Source organism: Lactuca sativa, chromosome 4 (genome assembly GCF_002870075.4).
Source record: "Lactuca sativa cultivar Salinas chromosome 4, Lsat_Salinas_v11, whole genome shotgun sequence".
NCBI lineage: Eukaryota > Viridiplantae > Streptophyta > Magnoliopsida > Asterales > Asteraceae > Lactuca > Lactuca sativa.
In genome coordinates, this window is record NC_056626.2 from 61240390 (window position 1) to 61263717 (window position 23328).

A 23328-nucleotide genomic window follows, 5' to 3' on the forward strand; every position below is an offset into this window, starting at 1 on the left:
GAGCCTGTTGCCTTGATTTTTAGAATGATGGCCTGAACACAAGCCTTGTGGCCTTGCTTTTTAGAACATGTAGTCTTGATATCTAGAACAACATCCGGATATATACCCATTGCCTTGATGTAAACATAGGGGGACCGTAGAGACGAAGAAACCACCGAGCAGTGACAAGGCGAACCCGTAGACCCTTGAAAGAAGCACACAACAAACACGTTGCCTTGGTTGCTCGAACGAAGACCTGAAAACATGCCATGTATCCTTGTTTCCTCTAACCCGTTGCATTAATTTTATGAACGATGACCTGATTACACGCCTTGCTGCCTAGATGTTTCGAACGATGGCCTTGAAAGTTGCCTACCCGAACACGTTGCCTTGTTAACTAGTTCCATGTTGCCTTGATTTCTCCAACATGTTGCCTTGATATGTTTAAGAAAATCCTAAAAACTAGCCATGTCGCCTTGTTTTCTTGAACGACCCACGATGCCTTGATTTATCGAACGAAGACCAGAAAACTTGCCTCGTATCCTTGGTGTGTTTTTATCGGAGGTCGTGTCACCATTGTTGGTGAAATACGGCCCGGTCACCGTGTTTGATTATTGTAAGTTCCTTTATCCTTGTCCAATTCGTGCCAAACCGGCTTCATTTTGGCGAGTTATAGAGAATTATATCGTCTGAGTTTTTCGACTCGGCCAAGACTAGATACGCCCAAGATTAACCGGTGACGAGATGACCCAGATGAAAACCTGTCCAAAATCATATTTTGCTTAGTAACTCGAAATCCGTGCACATTTTCTCGATCACGAAAGAAATTTTACCATGTAAAAAAAGACGACCTGAAAACTAGCCTTGTTGCCTTGATTATTCGAATGTGTTGCCTTAATTGGTCGAACGATGACCTGATGACTAACATTGTTGCCTAGATTTTTTGAACGATGACCTTGACGCTAGTCTTTTTGCCTTGATTCGTTGAGCTTGTTGCCTTGATATTTTGAACGATGACCTGAAAACTATGCTGATGGACAACCGGGGTGTGCTATCCTCGTTGCCTTGACGTCTAATATGGGGGGGGGACCATAGGGACGAAGCAACCATGGAGCACCGTCAAGGCAAGCCCCAATACCCATGAAGGTGCCCACCCTAACATGTTGCCTTGATTGGTCGAACGACGACCTAAAAAAAAGCCATGTTTCCTTAATTCCTCGAACATGTTGACTTAATTTGTCGAACGATGACATGATGACTAGCATTGTTGCCTAGATTTGTCGAACGATGACCTGATGACTAACATTGTTGCCTAGATTTGTCGAACGAGGACCTGGAAACTGGTCCTGTTGCCTTGATTCCTTGAGCTTGTTGCCTTGATTTTTTGAATGATGACCTGAAAACTATCCTGATGGACAACCAGGGTTTGCTATACTCGTTGCCTTGATGTCTAACATTGGGGGGACCATTGGGACGAAGCAACCATCGAGCACCGACAAGGCAAGCCCCAAGACCCGTGAAGGAGCCCACCCCCAAACACGCTGCCTTGTTTGCTCGAACGAGGACCTAAAGAAAGACCTGTTTCCTTGATTCCTCAAACATGTTGCCTTAATTTGTCGAACGATGACATGATGAATAGCATTGTTTCCTAGATTTGTCGAACGAAGACCTTAAAACTATCCATGTTGCCTTGATTCGTTGAGCCTGTTGCCTTGATTTTTAGAATGATGGCCTGAACACAAGCCTTGTGGCCTTGCTTTTTAGAACATGTAGTCTTGATATCTAGAACAACATCCGGATATATACCCATTGCCTTGATGTAAACATAGGGGGACCGTAGAGACGAAGAAACCACCGAGCAGTGACAAGGCGAACCCGTAGACCCTTGAAAGAAGCACACAACAAACACGTTGCCTTGGTTGCTCGAACGAAGACCTGAAAACATGCCATGTATCCTTGTTTCCTCTAACCCGTTGCATTAATTTTATGAACGATGACCTGATTACACGCCTTGCTGCCTAGATGTTTCGAACGATGGCCTTGAAAGTTGCCTACCCGAACACGTTGCCTTGTTAACTAGTTCCATGTTGCCTTGATTTCTCCAACATGTTGCCTTGATATGTTTAAGAAAATCCTAAAAACTAGCCATGTCGCCTTGTTTTCTTGAACGACCCACGATGCCTTGATTTATCGAACGAAGACCAGAAAACTTGCCTCGTATCCTTGGTGTGTTTTTATCGGAGGTCGTGTCACCATTGTTGGTGAAATACGGCCCGGTCACCGTGTTTGATTATTGTAAGTTCCTTTATCCTTGTCCAATTCGTGCCAAACCGGCTTCATTTTGGCGAGTTATAGAGAATTATATCGTCTGAGTTTTTCGACTCGGCCAAGACTAGATACGCCCAAGATTAACCGGTGACGAGATGACCCAGATGAAAACCTGTCCAAAATCATATTTTGCTTAGTAACTCGAAATCCGTGCACATTTTCTCGATCACGAAAGAAATTTTACCATGTAAAAAAAGACGACCTGAAAACTAGCCTTGTTGCCTTGATTATTCGAATGTGTTGCCTTAATTGGTCGAACGATGACCTGATGACTAACATTGTTGCCTAGATTTTTTGAACGATGACCTTGACGCTAGTCTTTTTGCCTTGATTCGTTGAGCTTGTTGCCTTGATATTTTGAACGATGACCTGAAAACTATGCTGATGGACAACCGGGGTGTGCTATCCTCGTTGCCTTGACGTCTAATATGGGGGGGGGACCATAGGGACGAAGCAACCATGGAGCACCGTCAAGGCAAGCCCCAAGACCCATGAAGGTGCCCACCCTAACATGTTGCCTTGATTGGTCGAACGACGACCTAAAAAAAAGCCATGTTTCCTTAATTCCTCGAACATGTTGACTTAATTTGTCGAACGATGACATGATGACTAGCATTGTTGCCTAGATTTGTCGAACGATGACCTGATGACTAACATTGTTGCCTAGATTTGTCGAACGAGGACCTGGAAACTGGTCCTGTTGCCTTGATTCCTTGAGCTTGTTGCCTTGATTTTTTGAATGATGACCTGAAAACTATCCTGATGGACAACCAGGGTTTGCTATACTCGTTGCCTTGATGTCTAACATTGGGGGGACCATTGGGACGAAGCAACCATCGAGCACCGACAAGGCAAGCCCCAAGACCCGTGAAGGAGCCCACCCCCAAACACGCTGCCTTGTTTGCTCGAACGACGACCTAAAGAAAGACCTGTTTCCTTGATTCCTCAAACATGTTGCCTTAATTTGTCGAACGATGACATGATGAATAGCATTGTTGCCTAGATTTGTCGAACGACGACCTTAAAACTATCCATGTTGCCTTGATTCGTTGAGCCTGTTGCCTTGATTTTTAGAATGATGGCCTGAACACAAGCCTTGTGGCCTTGCTTTTTAGAACATGTAGTCTTGATATCTAGAACATGTAGTCTTGTGGCCTTCTCTCTATGAGCTTGGCTTCATCGTTTATCTTTGATTTCGTCACAACTTCAAGATGAACAAATGAATCTTCTACGTGAGTGATTTCATCTTGAACATTTGGGCTTCTCTTCAAAATTTGACATTGAACGTACGTTGGGTGTAGATGCTTCATTTAGAGATTCTTGAAAATTGGCGCTTTCGGCTTGAGAATCTTCAGAGAGAACGAGTCTTTTGGATCACTTTAGCAGGTACATAGATAGCAGCAAATTGATTGTGGAGGCTTTAATGAATTTTGTCACATAATCTTCAAGTACAACTTCACCTTGATTCTGGGGTTGAAAGATTGAATGTTGAAAGAATAATCTTCATTTCTTGTTTCTTCGAATGAGAATTCTTCGACAATCACAGATGAAGCTTTGGCTTAGAAAATCTCGATACAGTCTCAATGAGTCTCATCTACATCTGAATTCAGTTTTCAAGACAAAGAAAAATTTGAGATAAAAACAAAACTAAAATAAAACTTAACACACATTTTTTTTTGGATTTTCCATATTTTCTGAAAAAAAAAACATAAATAACAATATTTTTGAATTTTTGGTTTTCTGATTTTTGTTTGGTTTTTTTAAAATTTTAATTCTCCCCCTAAATTTGTGCATAGAGGAAAACTATGAACAAATTTAACCAAAACAAAAATAATAGCTAAATTTAAGACTAATTTGGGATCAAAGTTGTCAGGCAATCCAATATCGTTTATCAGCACACGCCTGCATGTCTAGATCTGGTCAATCACCGGTATTGCGGTCCACTTAAACATAAAGGATATTGACAAATTGGACAGATTATAAGTGACAAGTCATTGTGATATATATTCCTAAATGGACCATTTTGCTGACGACGACCAATGATATTATTGTCCACTTAAATTAAGTAGCCAGATCTACAGACAACCTATTAAATGGTTCAATTTTAGAAGCACTAGAATGTTTTTCCCACTTCATGATATACCTCAGCAATCAAGAACTTCCAAAGAACTCCTAACTTTAGGTGAGTATTCAATCATTAAGAAAGAAGTTAGATATAGAAGTGCATATGTTGTGTCCCAGTTCGGATGTCTTCCAATCATGCAGAGGGAACAACATATGTCTAACATAGATAGAGGAATAGAGAGATAGTAGGGTGCATATGTTGTGTCCCAGGTCAGCGTTGGATTAGTGTTTAAGTCCATAACTATTTTGGTATGTACTTGACCCGATGGTGCATGGTCCTTTTGGGTTGCCTTCACCAAAGCAACTTCATAGGATGAATTATGGAGAGAGAAGATTAATTACGATTTATTAATATATTATGAGAATAATATATTAAAGGAGAAATCATATTGTTTAATTAATATTAGTCAACAATTAATAAGAATTAAGTTTGCGGCTAAAAGAGATTAATTAAACTTAAGGGACTGCAACTGTAATTATAAGATAGTTGCATTTGGTCTATGGATAACCATGGAATAATAGGTTGGACGAATTCTATGGGGAAACCCATTAGAAATCGTCCAAGGGTTATTCTAAAAGGGTCCATGGGCTGCTTAGGGCTTAAGCAGTCAAATTAGGGTTTCCTAGATGAAAACCCTAATAGCCTACATGTATATATAGTACCCTTAAGCCCCAAAACGTGGCTAAGAGTTCCACTAGGGCTTCCACACGTTTTGGGTAGCCTCCTCTCTCCTTATTCTTCATCCTTTTGCTATTGGTGTTTGTGAACCATTAGAGGAGTGACAATTGTGACTCTAAGCTTTCTAAAGTCATTACAAGGAGGATTTGAGATTGTTATTGCTACATAACAATCAAGGTAAGATCTAAATCCCATTCATAAGTTAATTTGATTAATTGTATGCTAGAACTAGGGTTTAAAGTCTTGGATGAATTGCATGTACAATAGAGAAACCTAGATCCAAGCATTAGGGTTTGCATGAGCACATAGGATGTTCTAATGGCCAAAACCCATTAGTCAGATCTTCCGATCACGTAGAGGGAACAACATATGGCTAACATATAGAAAGAATTGCATAGATAAGGGGAAGCATAGAGATAGATCTGCATATGTTGCATTCCAGGTCGGATATATACCAATCATGCAGAGGATGCAACATATGACTGAAATATAGAAAACAAGAAAATAATTTCCTACAGACCTACTTTATTAGAACCCCCAGTTGTCCTATCAGTACCAGAATTAAGGACATAAGTTCGTACATCGAAGAAATGTTTAGCCACAGTTCTATATAATTAACTTTAATGTATCTCGCAAGTTCCCATGTTTATCTTACTGCTCAATCTACCCAAGCATCGTATTATCAGTCCAAATGAGACTATCTAAGTCTATACTGTCAAGTCCTTTCGATTGTAAAACTAAGTCTAGTCCTTTTTAATCCTTCGTTCCTACCAACACATTGAACACAGAGTGTAAACAATTTGTCTTTCGTGCATTACACGAATTTCAAATTGCCCTTTAGCACTAGACTTCATATCACTTCCCAATAACAATACCTACAAATGAAAAACTATAAAAAGTTGTCTTTGAAACGAATCATTGTAAGAGAAAACTCAGGAGTACCGAGAAGAAAACTCAAACCGTAAGTCACTAATTGAATTTGCATCCAGAAGATCTAAGAATCGCACGCATATTTCAATCTCAGAACAGGTCCGAAAATTCTTCACATCATTAAGCACAAACCCCATGTGTGATCCTTTACTTTCTTCCTTTCCCGCAAAGGACACATACTCTCAAACACAGTTCTGAATGTTGTACAGTTGAGAGATGTCTCCTATCATGTGCCTGGAACAGCCACTATCAACAAACCAAAGTCTGATGATATGCCTCCATAGCTGTTCCGACACAGAGTAGGATCAGTTGGTCTTTAGAACCCATTCCATTTTGAAACTGGGTTGACCGTTACCGTCTACGCAAGGTACTCTCTTCCATGACATACCCTGCATATCACAAACAGAAGATGAAGAAATATTAGAATCATTAGAAGATTTTGGAGATTGAACCTTTGGTACCCATCTGTAGTTGGGTTTAACCCATTTCTTGTTCGATCAGATGGGTGGCTCAGTACTTGCTTTTGAACTTGAAGCTGGCCATCGAGATGAATTTGATCTAACCAGTCTTGTCTTCACTGGAGCATCTTTTGAATTTTGCTTCTTGGCCGACATTTCCTTCTTGACCTGGGGAATTGGATTCTTGGCCTTTTTCACATTCTAGTCACCATTGTTTAAACGTGGCCTTGAAGGGTTTCTTTTGAAAAATCTCTCTCTTGATGTATTCGGCCACCCTTGTGCATAGCCGGCTGTTTCACTTGATCTGGTGGCCTGTATTTACCAACATCAGGTTGATTAGAAACAATAGATTCAGAGTTCAAGGAGTCATTGGTATGACAGTCAACAAAATTTATAGAACTAGACTTAGTTATGTTCTCCTTTTCCTCATCCTTTACTACTTTCCTACACAGGAAGTAGAATCGTTAGTATCTTTTATCTCAACACCCTCAGTTGACCCAGATTGTTCAGTCTTAACTGAAGCTGGAATAGTGGTTTGGCCATACTGAGCAGGTATTTCTTCCTCGTTGGTCTCAATGGGTGGGTTATAGTTGTCATCGAAAGGAGGTGGAACACTATGATACCCTAGACCCTTGGTTAGATTATCTTTAAATGTTAATTGTTTCTCAATCATGGATGCAACTACCTCACTTGACACATAAAATTTCTTAAGTTGAATTCAGCATCTTTATATTTAGCTTTTAATGCATCAAGTTCAGCATTCAAACTGGCAAGTTTTCCCTTAACATACTCATAATTCACACATGTATTGTTGTATTCTTCTTGAAGTTTTCTAAAGTCCTTGGTTTTGGCCTTTAGTTGTGCTTTTAGGGGTTTTTGACCTTTCCTTTGGGTATAGCCTTCATATTTAAGGTCCTCATTTTCTCTTTTTAATATATCGATTTGTTCACGAAGAAACTTAATCGTAGTTTCACAAGATTGAGAGCATGAAACTTCATTGACCGGGATGTTTGTGGAACTCATTTTTTTTACCAAAAATTCCCTATGATTGTAGACCTCAAAAGTCAACCTTAAAAGTCATGTTTAAAAAGTCAAACTTAAAAGTCAAACCGAAAAGCGAAACTTAAAAACTTGAAAGTTAAATGAGAATGTCGATTTTTAAGGTCAAAAGTCAAATTAGGAAGTCAATAATTAAAAGTCAAAACTTTGGGCTGAAATCGAAACTTTAAAATTTGAAAAATTAATTTTTTAAGCAAAAATTGTAAAAAATCCGAAAATATGAACTAAAAATGCAAGGCTATATGATTTAATCAGGGAGGATGTTAAACATCTGGCTGGCTAGATCCATTGGTAAGGTGGCGTGTTATGTATGCTAGAGAACCGAGTTCGATCTTGTTCCACACAGGATTTTTGAATATTCGCTACTGACCGCAAACGAGGACCACACGCGTGAGGACCGTAAACGTGTTCAGACCGAAAGCTCGCTTGAACCGAACATGTGCTGGGCCACAAATACGAAGCGAACACATGCAAGAATTGCCGACCGAACACGAGCGCAATGTCCGAAGCTGAAAACGTCCATGGCCGAAAACGGATATCGGCTGTAAACGCTACTGACAACAAATGAGATTTCGGCTACAAACCCTCGCAAAATAAAAAATTAAAAAAAAAACAAACAAAAATCAGAAAACCAAAATCCAAAAATATTGTTATTTCTGTTTTATTTTTTTTTTCAGAAAATATGAAAAATTCAAAAAAACTGTGTGCTAAATTTTCTTTTAATTTTGTTTTTATCTCAAATTTTTCTTTGTCTTGAAAAGTGAATTCAGATGTAGATGATGTAACGCCCGTAGATCTGGGCTAGTCAATTTAGAGACGTTAAGCATCAAAAATGACTTGTTGATAGAAGATTATTTAGAATGAATAATCTTAACTAAGTTATAGTATATGTTACAAGGATTTCTTACATATAAAGAACGTTGAAATCCGAGTTATAACGAAGAAGTTATGACCTGTCGAAGTTTCGCGACAGAACCGGCACGACGCAATGCGATGTAAATAATGAATTTACGATAGAGCGGGATTTGGCCTTAGCGATCTAAATGAAAGTCGTAGAATACGTTAAACCGAGAGTGTGCGTAAAAAGAACGTCCAAATCTGACTTCGTATGAGGAAGTTATGATTTTTCTAAGTTTCAGCTTAACAATATGCAGCCCGAAACTCGAATTTGAGATCGAGTGATTTTTGGTCGAAGCAATCTAAACGGACGTCGGATGAAGAAGTTATGAATTTATAACGGAGTTTTTCTATCCCGGCCTACTAAAATAATATAATAAAAATAAATTCAAAATTTGCCGACGGAGTCTAAACAAAAGTTGTAGACCGTAGTCTTACCTATGCAGGGATATATAGAACGTAGAAAACGGATCTCGTATGAGGAAGATATGAATTTTTGAAGTTTATTAAGTAATTAAACTATTTAATTTAATTATAAATGCGGATATTATCCGAAGGAGGGAGGAGTCATCGATCCGATCCGAACTACGCCCAGCGTAGTGCCGTACGCCCAGCGTACTCCGATGCATGAACCACTCGAGTGTTCCGCGTTCGTAAGCAATGATGACTCCGGTCTGATCCAGACTACACCCCGCGTACTGGAGATTACGCCCAGTGTAACGCGAGGAATCAAACCCTATATAAAGGGTGTGAGGGCAGCCGACCTTGTTGCTCATTAATTCTTCTCTCTCTCCCGTTTTGCCTCGATTTTCGTGCAAGAAATGTCCCGAAGCCCTGATATCATTCCCGAGACCCGAAGCAAGTCCCGAAGCCCCGAAGATCCCGAGAAGAAAGATTCCCGAGCCGAAGCTCTGCCTGCATGAAGCCCGGTTTTGGAGGAAAACATCCCGGTTTCGTCACAAAAGATTATTTCAAGAGCCGTAGTGTAACATCCCAAAAATATAGGCCAAAATTTTAATTTTTAAATACGCCATTATAAAACCAACAATGTAATAAAACATCTGTAATATAATGTCATGTCAAAACCAAAGTAGAAATAATCAAACGTGTTATCATTAAACAATATCAGAGTGTAATCTCAAAGATCTCGTGTGCGGAAAACCATAGTGTGATGCGCTGCGATCAAGCCGGCTCCCTTCCTTTAAACATGAAGTACCTGAAACCAAAACTGAAAACCGTAAGCACAAAGCTTAGTGAGTTCCCCCATCATACCTCATACCATACAATCACATAGCATACATACTGCCAGGCAATTCTGGGGTGCCCGACCTACCCGTGTTAAGCCATTCTGGGGTGCTGACCTACCCGTGTCAAGCCATTATGGGGTGCTGACCTACCCGTGTCAAGCCATTCTGGGGTGCTGACCTACCCCTGTCAAGCCATTCTGGGGTGCTGACCTACCCGTCGGTCCTAACAACCGACCCTCGGGGACTATTCCACCCCCTCCTGCTACTATCACATATACCGTAACATAAACATACTATCAGACATATCTGGGGTGCCTGAACTACCCTTCGGTCCTAACAACCGAACACGGGGACTGGTCCCCTCATACTACCTCTATCGCATATAACATAACAAGCCAGCATGCAAACATATCATCACATACTGTCAGACGTATCTGGGGTGTCTGACTACCCTTCGGTCCTAACAACCAAACTCGACTACTATCACACATAACATATCATGCTAGCATATAACATATCAAGTATTAGCAAACCTAGATGATATCACAAAGACAATCATCTATTATACCTCTCCTACTAGTGGGTCGGCATTGTGGCCTTAGACCCACCGCTACTGGAAGGTAACTCACCTCACGCTGCTGAAGTCCCGTAGACACAATCTCACACTGCTGAAGTCCCGCAGGCTGAACCCCAACTATTGGTTGACAGATTCCCGAACTGTCAACACCAAAATAACACCCAATTAATAATTGGGTCCCAACACATAACCATAATACATACTTGGATAATTACTACATTACCCCAAGATTGGCTTATTTAAGCCCAACAAGGCCCAATCCATAAGCCCAAAGCCAACTAGGAAACAAAGCCCAACATATGGCCCAATTTTCTAAATTGGGCCCAAACCCTTACAAGGTCTTACCATAAGGCCTAACCATTTAGTCCAGTCCAACATTCAACATTCTAATGGCCCAATATCACATAATCTTAAAGGCCCAAACTATGGCCCATATATGGCCAAATTTTCCAAATTGGCATATGGGCCTTACCACAAAGCCCATTAATTATACTAGTCCATTTGCTTGATCTTGGATGGCCCATTTTAATCCAAGTGAAATTAGGGTTTCACATAAAATGATGATTAGGGTTAAGTTTCCTACTTAACCCATTAAGGATTTAATCCATTAAGGACTTAATCCATTAAGTCCAATATCGCTTAGATTAATCTTTACCAATGATTATTATTTAATATCTCAAGTTATTAAATAATTCCCGTGTGACCCGATTAATTCCCCAAATTAAGATTTACTGGCATTAGGGTTTTTCAAAATCAAATACTAGCCCATTATTAATTTGTTGGACTTTTAGGTTATTTAGGGCTTTATTGGGCCGATCAAGCCCACTAAAATGTCATCAAGCCCATTAGGGTTTTATTGGGTCAATTAGAGTCCATTAGACTCATTAGGGTTTTCACTAAGCCCATTTGGCTTCATTGGGCCCATTAGGCTAACAAGGCCCATTAGGTTTTCAAGCATCCCCAATCGAGTCGACTCACAAGGCAAGCACACCGCCACCCGACACGGCGGCCGGTAGCGACAGGAGGCGGCAGCCACCACCCTACGGTGGTGGTTTGAGATTTATATTATTTCAATTATTACAATTTACAATGAAGTTACAGCTAAACACACACACACACACTACACTAATTAATCACACACTCAACCACCAATTAATCACACACTCAACCACCAAAGGGTAGCCAACGGCGGCAGATGGTGGCAGCCACCACCTCACGGTGGTGGTGGTGATCTCCAAGGTTTTCTAGCCACCCAAAACTCACACACAATTACTTCCTAATACACCACAGCGGAGAATAACACACACACACACACACACATCCTTTTCTTGGAAAAAATAAATCCAACACCCACCTATGGTGGGCGGCGACTACAGCAGCACAGGAAACGGGCGGCAGCAGCGGCCATTCGCGACAACAATGTTGTCTTCTGCGTCAGCCTCCATGGTCGGCGGCCATGGTGGTTCTTCATGAGCTCCAGCCGACAGAAAGTCACACACACCCACGCAACTACATCACAACCCACGATCCAGCCTCCGTTTCACGGTAGCGACGACCCAAAAATGCTTTCAAGAACACGGGAGGAGGAGGGACGGTAGCAGCAGAACAACAGCGCCTACGACGACACAATTCTCACTGGGGAGGGCACATTGGCGATTGTTCGGTGGTTTTTCCTCAATTACACACGCCGCCCAACAGAAACGATGGTGGTGCAAGCGGTGGTATTCGACAGCAAGGGATGAGGGGCAATAAGGTGGCGGCGGAGGGCTCTAATGACCGGAGATGGTGAATAAGGTAGATGGTGGCGCCGGACACGAAATGGGAGAGTGGCGGCTGTTTCATTCCTTAGGTTTAGGGTTTCATAACGTGTATAAATACATCCGATACCCATAAATATTTTGCCATAATGGCAGGGTAGGCCCCTGCAATCCAATTTCCTTTTAATATTGGGCCATATATTACACTTTACACCCCACATCTGAAATCCTTTACATTATAAGTTTAGAATTTACTTTTAGCCCCTTACTCCATAAAATCTTTTCAACCTTAATCCAATGACTTTAAAATACTTAATAAATTAATCCGAAAATGGTATTTTTAGTCCCTTAAACTTTCAATTATGACTTTTAACCCCCGAACTGACTTCTTGCTACACTATTCCGCTTTTAGGGCTATTATGTATTTATTACTTTATTTATTCATTAAATAAATAAACGGGGTATTACACGTAGCGATGTCCGATCTTCTTCTAATCAAGTGAGTGTGTGGTTACTTTCTTCTAACACATAAGTATGAAGTATTTGCTATGAAATACGTGCTATGTGTTTATATATTGTGGTTTATTTGAGATGTTGGTGGAATGGATGAACTATATAGGTTTTAATGAGTTAAACTGTATATGTAATTTGTAACTACAAATATGTGGTGTATGACATGGGTAGATGAGATCCGTGAGTATGGATTAGACCAAGAGGTTAGTTTTAGATCCGGGAGTATGGATCAGGTAAAGAGATAAAACTTGTTATTAGTCCAGGAGTATGGATTAAGACTAAGTTAATTGTCCCTAGTCCGGGAGTATGGATTGGGCATAGTTACAGATCCGGGAGTATGGATCGGTTCAGGATTAAGGTATAGTTAATTGTCCCTATTCCGGGAGTATGGATTGGGTACAATTATTGATCCGGGAGTATGGATCAGATCAGAAGGTTAGTTTTAGATCTGTGAGTATGGATCAGGTAGTTTTAGATCCGTGAGTATGGATCAGGTAGTTTTAGATCCGTGAGTATGGATCAGGTGAAAGGGTTAGTGTTAGATCCTTGAGTATGGATCGGGTGAAAAGGTTAGTTTTAGATCCGTGATTAGGGATCAGGTAAAGAGGAAAATTTTAGATACGAGAGTTTAGATCGTGTCGTTGTGAGGATCGATGGGGTGGGATAAAAGTTGCCTTTATATGGTGAAATTGTACAAGTTTGAATGTTCTATATTTATAAATACATGATATAACATTGTGGGATGAAAACCCTATATGCTCACCAGGCTCCCAAGCCTGACCCACTCAGTTTTCTTTGTATCACAAGTATCGATACAAATACATATTTCACAAAGAGATTTAAAGGAGGTATAAATCATTAGTGTAATTGAATGTAAGTTTTGCTTATGCTTATATGTCTGTATCGGAACATGACATCCCGAGGTTTTATTATTAAATGAAAATACATTCTCTTTGAGAAATGTTTTGATAAGTTATTATCATAACTTGTTTTGGGAACAAATTTCGCAACCGTTTCCTTTAAAAGATTACTCTGATTTTAAAAACAAAGCATAAACAAATCGGTCTTTTCTGGCCATGAAATTGGGGATGTCACAGATGAGACTCATGGAGACTGTATCGAGATTTTCTGAGCCAAAGCTTCATCCGGGATTGTCGAAGAATTCTCATTCGAAGGAACAAGAAATGAAGATTATTCTTTGAACATTCAATCTTTCAACCCCAGAAGCAAGGTGAAGTTGTACTTGAAGATTATGTGACAGATTGCATTGAACCCTCCTCAATCAATTTGTTGTTATCTATGTACCTACTGAAGTGATCCAGAAAATTCATTCTCTTTGATATTATCTTTGAAGATTCTCAAGTTGAAAGCGCCAATTTTCAAGAATCTCTACATGAAGCCTCCACACCCAACGTGCGTTTAACGTCAAATTTTGAAGAGAAGCCCCAATGTTCAAGATGAAGTCACTCACGTAACTCTTCTTCTCTCTAGTTTATCTCTCTAGAACACCTTGATTTACACACTCACTCTTCTTCAAAATTGGCTTGACATATCAATTTAATCCACTTGATGGTGCTGAATTCCAATCAAGTGGATGATGCAAGATAGAATGGAGAAGAGGGAGAAGAAGAACTTGATGAATCTTCAATGTATTGATAATATGAATGATAATCCTTACACAAGATTCACACACACACTATGTTGGTGATTTGTTATCATCAATGTTATTTAAGTGTAATAGGATTACTTTGTTGACTAAAAATGATCTTGATAAATATTAAACAAGTAAGGAAGGTGTGGGAGTACACACTTGTTTAAGTTCGATCATGTATGAAAGTATACTGTCATTTAGGGGCGAAGCCCCTGAACGAACGGGGGTCCGGGGGCAGCGCCCCTGGGAGCGGGTTCTAAGGGACAGAGCCCCTGGCTAGGGTCGAGCTGCCAGGTCAGCGCGAGAAATTTTTATTTGAGTTATATTGCTATATTAAAAATGCATCAGAAAATCCAAATTTTGAATATTTGACCCGGTTTTGACTTTGCATTAATCCTTATACAAAACCTGGATTTATAACAGTTTTTACTATTGAGAAAACTGTTATATGACAGTTTTTTAGATAAGGAAGGTTTATAACCAATTTTAGTCACTTTTCTGGTACTCACGAAAATTACACCATCTCTTTCTCTCTTTCTTTTCTCTCTGATTTTATCTGAGTCTTATCCAATAGAGGATTTGGGTGTACCACCCAAATACTACGATTTGAAAGTGATTATCACGATTCTCAAATTTCCAAGTGCCACTAAACCATATTTCTAACACACTAGTTCTCTCTCTCTCTCTAACTTTCTCTCTCTAGCACATGATATGAATGAATGCTCCTCTAGAACCCTTCCCCTCCTTAGTCCAGACTTATAAAACACTCCTCCTCCACCTTATTTATACCTATGGACTTAACCCACATCCTAAACCTAAATTCGACCGAAAACTACAATATCTAAGAAAATGTAACATCCCAAGATTCAGGTACAACTATTCAATCCTCCTTCTTTCCTCTTATTGTCAAGTTTAGCCCTTTTGAGAAATTATGTGGCAAATGAGTACGCTGGGCGTACTCATGCACTTATTTTGGACGCGGAGTCGCCAAGGTACGCTGGGCGTACCTAGAGTTACGCCGGGCGTACCTGGCACAGGTGCAAAAACCCTAATCTGTCTTGTGCACTATTTAAAGGGTGCTAAGGCTCATTTCTCAGCCTCCATATCAGTGAGTGAAACCCTAAGAGAGAGCCTCCCATCTTCCTTAGTGTGTGTGAGTGTTGTTGGAGTTAATTGTGTAATGGTGACTTAGTGAAGAAGAAGGAAATGAGCTCTTGGAAGCTAAAGCTTGAAGTGCCAATTTGGATCTGAGATCTACAGAGAAAGGGGCTACACTTAGAGGTATAAATTTCAAAACTTTCCTCTTCTTTTGGTTGTTGTTGCATGTGCCATTTTTAGGGTTAAAAACCCCAAAGGTGGAGACTTTATGAGTGTAAGGTGCTCCATGGTCCGAGATCTGTCCCTTTTCAGTGGTATTAGTGGTTTAGATCCATAAAGTTTCCATCTTGGTTGTTAGTTTGAGGTCATGCTTGAGTAATAAGCCTTCTAGAGTTAGAGAATGGAATATTATGGGAGTTGGTGACTTGTTCAGCCATGCAAAGGCTTAAAGTCATCAACTTTATGGATTAAGAGGCTTAGATATGGTCTGATCTAGAAGTTGGGCGTGGGTCTTAATTGTTTAAGACCTCAAGAGCTAAGGAGCTGAAGCAGGGGAGTACGTCAGGCGTAATCCCAGTACGCGCCGCGTACTGGGTGGCGTTCTCCGATTCTGAGAGGCAGCCGGGTACGCTCAGCGTACACATTTGGTACACGCAGCGTAACCTGGAAAGTTGACTTTTGGTTGAGTTTTAGGGTATGGTCTATTGTGGGGCCTTTTAAGTTATGAGAGGGGTAAAATGGTCTTTTACCCTTCTGAGAGTGTCATAAGAGGACATAGTCTAGCCTTTGAGATTTATATTAAATAGGGTATTTATTTCATTTGATTAGGTGGAGGCCAGGCCAGCGTTTACTGAGTCAGAGATTTAACGAGATACTAGAGGTGAGTCTTCTCACTATACTTTACCTAGAGTGGTAACAGGGTTATGTGACAGTATATTTTAGAGCTATGTGCCAATGTATTTGCATGTTATTTATGTGTTATAATTGTTGTGATATGTGATATGCATGATTCAGAGCTTACAGAGCTAGGACCGGTGGGTCCATAGAGTTAGGACCTTTGGGTCTACAGAGTTAGGGCCAGAGGGCCCACAGAGAGTTGGGACTAGAGGGTCCCACTGAGACACATTGACTAGCGGGTCAAACAGAGTTATAGCCTCGAGTGGCTAAATTGCGTTAGAGTGGTATTTTGGGGAACTCACTAAGCTTTATGCTTACAGTGTTACATGTTATGTGTTTCAGGTACCAGTGACGACCGTGGGAAGGCGCCGACATGATTCATACACACACACATGGGATTTTATGTATTTCGATCTTGGGGAATGTTTTGTGAAACAAGGATATGATACAATGACATTTTATTAATAAATGTGTTTGGAAAATGTGTTTTGAAAATGCGAACCTCCTCCATGGTCTACTGAAAGGCATTGATTACCGGGAGTTGAACAAGCTGACGGTCAAGAACCGTTACCCGTTGCCGAGGATCGACGATTTGTTCGATCAGTTGCAGGGAGCATCTTGGTTCTCCAAGATTGATTTGAGGTCTGGGTATCATCAGGTGAGGGTGCGAGATGAGGACATCCAGAAGACAGCGTTCAGGACTCGTTATGGGCATTACGAGTTTGTGGTGATGCCTTTCGGACTCACCAATGCACCGGCGGTGTTCATGGATCTCATGAACAGGGTGTTCAGGCCGATGTTGGATCACTCGATGATCGTATTCATCAACGACATTTTGGTGTATTCGAGATCCAAAGAGCAGCATGAGGAGCATTTGAGGGAGATCCTTGGAGTTCTGAGATCGGAGAGGCTTTATGCCAAATTCTCCAAGTGTGATTTCTGGTTGCGAGAGGTCCAGTTCCTAGGGCACCTCCTTAACCAGAAAGGGATATTGGTCGATCCGGCCAAGATTGATGCAGTGATGAGTTGGGAGGTACCGAGGTCACCCACCGAGATCAGGTGTTTCTTAGGGCTGGCAGGCTATTACCGGAGATTCATCAGGGATTTCTCCAAGATCGCCGTGCCACTCACCAGGTTGACCCGGAAGGGTGTTGCTTTTTCATGGGGCCCAGAGCAGCAGGCCTCCTTCGAGACACTTCGCCAGAGACTGTGCGAAGCCCCAGTTTTAGCCCTTCTGGAGGGGATGGATGACTTTGTGGTGTATTGTGATACGTCGATATCAGGGTTGGGAGCGGTGCTGATGCAGAGAGGGAACGTGATAGCATACACATCGAGGTAGCTGAAGCCTCATGAGACGAGGTATCCCACCCACGATCTAGAGTTGGGGGCAGTGGTGTTCACCCTCAAGATCTGGCGTCACTATCTGTATGGGGTTCGGTGTACCATATACACGGACCACAAGAGCTTGAAGTACTTGATGGATCAGCCCAACCTGAATATGCCACAGAGGAGATGGATGGATGTGGTAAAGGATTATGACTACGAGATCCTATACCACCCGGGTAAGGCTAATGTTGTAGCCGATGCACTTAGCCGAAGGGCGGAGAGCGCCCCAATGCGAGATGTTTGTTTGAGATTGACAGTGATGACTTCGATGTTGGACACCATTCGTGGGGCCCAGGCTGAGGCCATGAGATCAGAAAACCAGAAGAGAGAACGAGTTGTCAGGTTGGTATCGGAGTTCGTTACCAATAGTCGGGGGCTTATAACATTCTAGGGTCGGATCTGGGTACCGTTTGTGGGCGGTACGCACACCATTTTGATGGAAGAGGCTCTTCGATCGAAGTTCTTGATCCATCCTGGGGCCACTAAGATGCATTTTGACCTGAAGAGGGAGTATTGGTGGCCCTGTATGAAGAGGGATGTCGCGTGGTTTCTTGAGAGGTGCTTAGCCTGTCGTAGGTTAAGGCCGAGCACCAGAGACCGCATGGTAAGTTGCAGCCATTGGAGGTTCCCGAGTGGAAGTGGGAACAGATTACCATGGATTTTATCACCAAATTGCCAAGGACTGCTAGGGGAGTCGATGCAATTTGGGTGATTGTGGACATGTTGACGAAGAGCGCCCACTTCCTTGCTATCAGTGAGAGCTCTTCCGCTGAACGGTTGGCAGAGTGTATGTGAGAGAGGTGGTATCGCGACATGGAGTACCGATCTCGATCGTATCAGATCGAGATGTGCGTTTCACTTCCAGATTCTGGAAGAAATTTCATGAGGAATTGGGTACGAGGCTGCATTTTAGTACCGCATACCACCCATAGACTAACGGGCAGAGCGAGCGGACGATTCAGACGCTCGAGGACATGCTTCGGGCATGTGTATTGGACTTCGGAGGGACTTGGGACACGTATCTACCCTTGGCAGAGTTTTCCTATAACAACAGCCATCATTTGAGCATCGGTATGCCGCCCTTTGAGCTGTTGTATGGGAGAAGATGTCAGACTCCCATTTGCTAGGGAGAGGTAGGGCAACGTGTGATGGGTAGTACAGAGATAGTACTTCAGACGACTGAGCAGATTCAGCAGGTCAGACAGAGGTTGTTGACCGCTCAGAGTCACCAGAAGAGTTATGCGAATAGGCGTTGGTCCGAGCTTGGCTTTTAGGTCGGAGATTTGTGCTCCTGAAGGTATCTCCTTGGAAATGAGTGATCCGTTTCAGGAAGAGAGGCAAGCTAGGGCCCCATTATATTGGTCCGTTTAGAGTGATCACGAGGGTGGGCAGGGTAGCATATCGTTTGGAGCTACCTGAGTAGTTGAGCCAGATTCACGACACCTTCCATGTGTCCCAGCTGAGAAAGTGTATGGCCGACGAGTCGGAAGTGGTGCCTCTGGAGGAAATTCAGGTGGATGCGAGCCTGAATTATGCTGAAAGGCCAATCGCGATGGTGGACCGCAGGATCAAGGTTTTGAGAAACAAGGAGGTGCCCCTGGTTCATATTCAGTGGCAACACCGGAGGGGGTCCGAGCTAACTTGGGAGACAGAGTCAGAGATGCGGGAGCAACATCCGGAGTTATTTGCAGTATGAGACTTCGTGGGCGAAGTCTGGTTCTAGTGGGGGAGAATTGTAACATCCCAAGATTCAGGCACAACTACTCAATCCTCCTTCTTTCCTCTTGTTGTCAAGTTTATTGTTAGGTTTTATACAAACAATCCTATGTGTGCATGCAACCCTAGTTGGATCTATGTTTTCACTATAAGACATACAACTTTATGAACACAAAATAAAACCCTGGCATGCTTCTATAATTTTCGAAAATCACATAGAAGTGTAGTAAACATACCTTTGTTGTTATATAGCAATAACAACTAGTTTCCTTGATCTCTTGAATTCTCTTGAACTCTTGAAAGCAAGCACCACAATTGTAGTGCCTCTAATGGCTCACAAACACCTTGAAGCAAGAAGGCAACAAAGAGAGAGAAGGGAATGATGCTAATTTCGGCCCTAGGGTTTCCTTGGAATCAAGTCGCCTCAAATTGAAGCATAGGGCATGTATTTATACTATAGGGTGCTAGGGTTTCAGTCAAAACCCTAATGGACAGCTTAGCCACCAAGCAGCCCAAGGAGCCTTATGGAATGAGGCCTTTGGACGAAAATATGATGATCCTTCATCATAATTTCGTTCCCCCTTAGTCCATTAGGTTTCCTAGCCCAAAACTCAACTATCACACATTTGACAGTTTATACCCTTTTATTTAATTAATCTCTTTTAGTCACCAAATTAATTCCTAATTAATTTATGACTAATACTAATTAAATAAATATGATTTCTCCTTTAATATATTATTCTTATAATATATTAATAAATCATAATATCTCCTCTCTCATATCAAATTACCTTGTCAAGTTGCTTTGGTGAAGGCAACCCAAAAGGATCATGCACACTCGGGTCAAGTATATACCAAATATGGTTACTGACTTAGACACTAATCCAACAGTCTCCCACTTGGATAAGTCTAGTAACTATATCTCACGTATAACTTCCGTACCCGATAGCAATCGTAGCTTTCAATAGCCGCTGTCAACTCTGACCAATAATCTGTCCTTCAGATAAGGGATCGTATAATCCTCTGTTCTAGATATCATGCTAACAATACTTATTGTCTAGCATTCTATTTCTTGATTTCTGATTTGTTCGACATAGAACTCAGTTGAACACATCAACTTTATCCTGACCGGGCCCGGCACATAAGTCAAACCAAATCATCAAGTGGCCGAGATATCGCTTTTATCCTCATAGAATAAAAGGAACAGAAAACGTTGACTAATATGCCTTTATCATTTACTAGTTAAACCACACACAATAATACGTTTTATAACATCAAGTTACTGATGCGTTTTCGCATTATCAATGTATAATCAACTAGCAAACAATAACCATATCTCTAGGTTTAAAGATTATATGATATTATCATCTTGCGATCACTTGTGATAACATTCATGAAGTAATACCAGCAAGTGTGGGTCTATTTCAATGCTCAATACAAATTTCATAAGCACTCATAAACTTTGCAGCAAACCTTTGCTATGTCTAAAACTTTTCAGACAATCTACAAACAAATTTATGACAATCTTCCTTCATATCTACTTCCAACATATGAGCGATTGTGAACTGTTCGAATAATCTTATTATTCAGGAAGTCAAAACATGCAAAATCGACACAATAGATAAATAATCAACACAAGATAGAAACTTTCTTATAAATAACACACCTTTATTTAATCATCATTTGTTGAATATGACATTATCTATTACAAGTTTTCTACCTATCTAATCTAAACTAATATCGTCCTTCAGCCCTACACTCCTAGCGTGCTGCAAATGCTTGACCCTACTCAGTCCCTTTGTAAGGGGATCTGCTGGGTTATCTTCTGACAATACCCTCTTCACAACGAGGAGTCCCTCTTCTACCCGATGTCTAATAAAGTGGTATTTCCTGTTGATATGTCGAGATCTGCCATGATCCCTTGGTTCCTTGGTTAAGGCAACCGCTCCTTCATTATCACAGAAAATTTCCACGGGCTCTTTTATGGATGGCACAACTTCAAGGTCTCCAATGAAGTTCTTCAACCATATAGCCTCCTTTGACGCTTCGCTCGCCGCAATATACTCTGATTCGCACGTTGAATCAGCTACGGTCTCTTGCTTGGAACTTTTCCAAGTCACTGCTCCTCCATTTAGGGTAAAGACCCAGCCTGACTGCGATCGGAAGTTATCCCGATCCGTCTGAAAACTAGCATCACTGTACCCTCGTACCCTTAAGTCATCACTCCCACCGAGGACTAGAAACCATCCCTTGGTCCTCCGAAGGTACTTAAGAATATTCTTAACCGCAATCCAATGTGCCCTACCAGGATTCCCTTGATATCTGCTGACCATGCTTAAAGCGAAGGCCACATCAGGGCGAGTACAAGTCATAGCGTACATGATAGAGCCTACTACGGAAGCGTAAGGTACTCGGCTCATATCAGCTATCTCTGTCTCTGTACTCGGGCTCTGAGTCTTACTCAGCTTGGTATTGCTTTGGATTGGCAACTCCCCTTTCTTGGAATTTTCCATACTAAAACGCTTTAGTACCTTTTCCAAGTATGTATCCTGACTGAGTCCTATCAGTCTCTTTTCCCTGTTTCTTACTATTCTTATTCCCAGAATATAAGCGGCTTCTCCGAGGTCCTTCATAGCGAAGCATTTCCCAAGCCAGGACTTGACTTCCTGCAAGGTTGGGACATCGTTTCCTATGAGTAGTATGTCGTCGACATACAATACGAGGAAGCTTACTATACTCCCACTGGCTTTGACATACACACAAGATTCATCTTCGCTTCGCAGAAAGCCAAACTCTTTAACCTTCTCGTCAAAACAAAGATTCCATATGCGAGATGCTTGTTTCAATCCATAAATAGATTTCTCAAGCTTGCATACTCTATTCGGATGCTTCACATCGACAAAACCTTCTAGCTGATTCATATAGACATCCTCAGCCAACTTTCCATTAAGGAAAGCGGTTTTCACGTCCATCTGCCATATTTCATAATCATGAAACGCAGCTATGGCAAGCATCACCCTAATAGACTTTATCTTCGCAACTGGTGAGAAGGTCTCATCATAGTCAACTCCGGGAGTTTGAGTAAATCCCTTCGCAACCAATCGCGCTTTATAAGTATGCACTTTCCCATCCATGTCCGTCTTCTTCTTGAAGATCCACTTGCACCCGACTGTCTTACGACCCGGTACATTATCAACCAAATTCCAAACTTGGTTGTCGTACATGGACTGAATCTCGCTGTCCATAGCCTCTTTCCATTTTGCAGACTCCGGGCCTGCCATGGCTTCCTTATAGCTGCTAGGTTCATCCAAATTTACTAGTGTACTATCACTAATAAATGTATCCCCTTCAGTAGTAATATGAAAACCATAAAACTGGGGTGGAACGCTAGCCCTAGTGGAACGTCGAAGAGGTAGGGACTCGTCAATAGGTTCAACAGGAGTTTCCTCCTCAAGTTGAGTGCCAGTGTCCGAGGTTCCTTCATCGCTTTGATCTTGAATTTCTTCAAGTTCAATTTGCCTCCCACTGTCTTCTTGTCTTATTAATTCCCTTTCTCGGAAAACCCCTCTTCTAGCAACGAAGACAACATTGTCACTCGGTCTATAGAAAAGGTAGCCAAAAGACTTCTGTGGATAGCCGATGAAATAACACTTCTCACTGCGAGGTTCTAGTTTGTCGTGAGTCTCTCGTCTTACGAAAGCCTCACAACCCCAAACCTTGATATGTGCCAACGAGGGAGCCTTCCCTGTCCACATCTCGTGAGGAGTCTTGGAAACCTTCTTAGTGGGAACTAAGTTAAGTATATGGGCGGCAGTCTCTAAGGCATACCCCCAGAAAGCTATTGGTAGCGAAGTCCGAATCATCATAGAACGAACCATGTCCAACAAGGTCCGATTACGTCTCTCAGCCACACCATTCAATTGTGGCGTTCTCGGAGGCGTCAATTGCGAAACGATTCCACATTCTTTTAGATAGTTGTGAAACTCAAGACTTAGGTACTCTCCTCCTCGGTCTGATCGAAGCATCTTGATT